We start from the raw sequence: 4,352 nt of genomic DNA on the forward strand, positions 1-4,352 counted from the left end.
AAATTGGTTCTAAAATTTGGTGAGCTTTGAATAATTGTATTAATTATGTTTATTATTTAAGTTTTACTTTACTATTATAATTTATTAAAAATAAATTTAGCTAAAGTTTGATCATTCTTGAAATGCTAAATGATGTATTGTAGTGGTTCCCCATGTGCTAAATAACATGTAATGGGCCTATTTTGCTCGGGACCCAATAAACCAAAATTGAAACCAAAGATAATGTTAATAGCCCAAAGTCCATTTACATCAAAAGCCCGAATAGCCCAAATCATTTAACCCATTTTACAAACAAAACCTAAAACCCATTTTTTAATGGCCCGATAGGCCCAATGCCTAAACCAAGTTTCAGCCAACCGAAACCCTAGCTAGCCTTAGCGCCGCGTCTCCCTTCTGCCAGCCACGTGCGTCCTCGGTGCAAACATCGCTCGAGGGTCGGCTCTGCCCATCCTTTGCAACAAAAAGGAAACCCCCGCTCGTTGACCTTCTTCCCAAGCTGCAAACAAACTAAAAGAGGAACAACAGAAGTCACAACACGCAAAGACAACAGTAGAAACAAAGCAGGAAAACAACAAAGGCATAGGCAATAGCAATAAGATTAAATCAAGTGTATTTTTTTCGGCTATATAAGCCCGAAGACCAAACATTGTAAGAGGGACACGCGGATATTAAGCAATCAAAAGCAAAAACAGAAAAAACAGGTTGAATTTTTTATTTCTGTTTATCGTGTTCTTTGCGTTCCCTTTTTTTTATCTTTTTATTTTTTATTTATAAAATCAATTTTAAACACAAAAAATAAAAAAGGAATGAAACACTTACCTGGGCCGCCCCAGAGTCGCACCGTCGGAGCCTCATCTCCGTCGACGGAATCAATTCCAAAAAGGGGGTAAAAGGACCTCCTTCTCTCGTTTTTGGGCTGAAAAGAATGTGGCCCTTGAATGGCTTTGAAACCGGGCTGAAAAACACGTCCTATGCGGCTCCAACCACCACCCACGGTGGCGTCGAGACCACGGCGACGAAAATGAGTTTTTGAAACCCTAACAGAGAAAATAGGGAGAAAGGAGGGCTGCTCTCTATTTTTTTTTTAAAGAAAAAGAAGAAATGAAAAAATTTAAAATTTTTTGGCTTTAATAGCCATGCAAAACGGCATAGTTTTGTACTCCCCCCCTCCCCACGCCTCAAAACGACGTCTTTTAGGGGGGAGAACCCGCAACCCGACCGGATTTGAAGGGGATTCGCGTGTTTTTAAGGCCCAAATGGGCTATTTGCGGTTTTGGTCCCTCCTTTTTGCAGCTCCATCGATCAGGCCCTATTTTCTGTTTTCTTTTGTTTTTTTAAATTTAGGCTTCAGATTTCGTTTGGTTTTCGATTTAGTCCCATTTTGTATATTTTTTTTCCTTTTTAAAATTTCACCCTATTATTTTTATTTTATTTCTAATTTGATCCATGGCCTAGATAGTTGAAACGCGGCACATAAGGACTAGGGATATTGTCTCATTTCTTCCTCGCGATTTTAAACGCATTTTATTTTAGTCCCTAGCAGCCTTCTATTATTTATGATTTACACCCTTTTTTTACTTTGATTTTAATTTAATCATTGTCCCTTTTACTTTAAACTGTTTTATCATATTTTATTTTATGTTTTATTTATAATCTGTTTAGACGTTATATTTTATTTAGTTTAAGACTATTTATATGTTAATTGTAAATTTGTCATATTGTTTATTTTTAAACTGTTTGTTTGTTTGTTTTAAGTTTTTTTCTCTTCATACATTAATTATTTTAAATACATATATTATTTATTTTAGCTCCCTTTTTATGAACTTTTTTTTTTAAATTTCTTTCCCACACACCTATTTTAAGTTTTTTAAATGATATTTTAAATTGCCTTTTAAGTTATTTATTTTAAATTACTTTATATATTCTTATATTTTATTTTAAAATGTATTATATGCGTTAATCCTTTTAATTTTTTTATGTACTATTTACTTCAAGTTGCCATTTACGGTATTTATTTTAAAATTCATTTTTATATATTATTTATTTAAAATCACTTTGATTACTTACTTTAAACTGCTATATATACCTTCTTTTAAACCCTATTTATTTATTTTGAAATGTTTTATTATTATTTACCTTGAGGTTCTCTATATTATTTATTTCACACTTTTATATATACATGTATTAATTATTCTAACTTTTTTTTATATATAATCCCTTTTTATTTGTTTTGTATATGGTTGATTTTTTTTAAATTTCTTTTGCATATTATCTACTTATTTAAAATTCATTTATTATCCTTTTAAATTGTTTTTTTTACATCTTATTCATTTTAATTAACTTTATACTATTTATTTTTTAATTGATTATTTAATTCATTTTTTATTATTAATGATTAGTATTTAAATGGTGCATATTGTGAGATTATTGCCATTGCGTGTACTTTAATTCGCTTATACGTGTTCATATTATTGTCATTCGCTTATGTAATATTTTATTCATGTATCATTGTTCCATGTCGCACTCTATTTTTATTTCATATCATCACCTCATGAATCAAGCTTCGTTACATTTATCAAATAAATCATTTTATTTTAATCCAAACAAATAACGCACATTGTTTAAATATCGTACTCGCTATTGTTCAAAAACAAAAATTTTCAAAATAAGACAATGTTTCGCGTTTTGAAACATCGAGGAATTGTGGCCTAACTTACGAGGTTTTGGTTTTCTCGTTGATCCTAAATGGCCAAACATCCTTTCGAGTTTTAAAATACATGGAATTCCAATGAGATTTAAAGACAAACTTGCACTCGGGAGTTCATGGTATCGCGTCATAACTTACGGAATGTGATACTCCGATATCTTGAGACAAGAAAATCTTTAGCAATCATTTTGATCTAATTCAAACATTTTTTTAAATCGATGTTAATAAAAAAGAATCGTATGTTAAATCCATTCTCGATTTTCAACTTTCTATATTAAGACACTAACTAATCAATTCGATACTAATTTTGGGCGTGACGAGGGTGTTAATCCTTCCTCGCACGTAACCGAGTCCCGAACCTGTTCTCTCTAGTTTCGTAGACCAAAAATATTGTTTTTAATAAACTAAAATGTTTTATTAAAGCAAATGTGATACGATCACACCTAATAAAGATCGATGGCGACTTCCATTTTAACCTTCGTTTTCAAACAAAGTCGATTCCTGTTTAAAAAATATAGTTTTAATATAACATATATGAGCTGAGCATGGCATTATATTTCATCATGCTTCGGTAATTTTATTATGGCAAAACTTTTCCGCTACTTTCATTAATTTTATTATATGAAAAGCTTTGCCACTATCATTAATTTTTATGTGTCGTTAAATTTATATTTGTGTAAGAATAATTTTGTCAAGTATTATCATTGGAGTATAGTTCAAAGTTAAAAAGTACAATTGTATATTATAAAAATTACTAATATTTTGTCGAAGTGTGCTAGGAATAAATATAATATGTAAAATTTTTCAGTTTTTCCAATCACTCGATGAATATATAATATGAATAATGTTCACATAAAAAGTTAAATATTTTAAAATCATCATATAATGGCTTTTTTTTTTCAAAAGTACTCAAATAAAAAATTTTCACATATTTTAATTAATTTGTAGTAAAAATTAAGGAAATATTGGCGTGTTTTAGAATGTTACACATAATAATTGAATTATATATTGCTTGAAAGGAAAAAAAAATTGAAACCCTTATTTGAACATTTTTAAAAAGATTTAAAGTTTATTTGACCATTTTAAAAGATTTGAACTTCATTTTAACAGTTTTGTAAAGATTAAATACTTATATAACTTAAATACTTAAAATTTTTTCCAAGACATATATATATGCCTAATTTTCCCTTTAAAAATTCTAACAAAATTAATGTTTACACCAACTATTAATCATCGGTAGCGAGGTGACTTGCCGTAGTCTTGCACCTCTCATCATTTCCAATACCACTCCTTTAGCAGCTTAAAACTAGAATTCATGGACACCAGCATCGATCCAAGGTTGAGTGAAGCAGCTCGATTAGGAAATATTGATGCCTTTTACGCTCTAATTCAAGAAGATCCGTACATGTTAGACCTCATTGATCAGATCCCTTTCGTCCATACTCCACTCCATATAGCTGCACATGAAGGTCAAATTCATTTCGCAATGGAGATGATGAACTTGAAGCCTTCATTTGCCAGGAAGTTAAACCAAGATGGATTTAGCCCCATGCATTTGGCACTGAGAAATGGGCAGATCAAGCTAGTGCTTCGACTGTTGAAGACCGATAAAGATCTGGTTCGTGTCAAAGGAAGGGAAGGGATG

General features: G+C 30.8%; 1 long non-coding RNA gene across 1 annotated transcript; it reads right to left on the minus strand.

Moving 5' to 3' along the window:
* Positions 1-207: 207 nt before the first annotated feature.
* On the minus strand, positions 208-1,305 carry LOC107957356 (uncharacterized). The gene is made up of 2 exons (XR_001700417.2): positions 820-1,305; positions 208-507 (listed from the first exon to the last, which is right to left on the minus strand). It is a non-coding gene; the product is annotated as an uncharacterized lncRNA (long non-coding RNA).
* Between the last annotated feature and the right edge of the window lie 3,047 nt (positions 1,306-4,352).

The sequence above is a fragment of the Gossypium hirsutum genome, chromosome A05 (assembly GCF_007990345.1).
Source record: "Gossypium hirsutum isolate 1008001.06 chromosome A05, Gossypium_hirsutum_v2.1, whole genome shotgun sequence".
Lineage (NCBI taxonomy): Eukaryota > Viridiplantae > Streptophyta > Magnoliopsida > Malvales > Malvaceae > Gossypium > Gossypium hirsutum.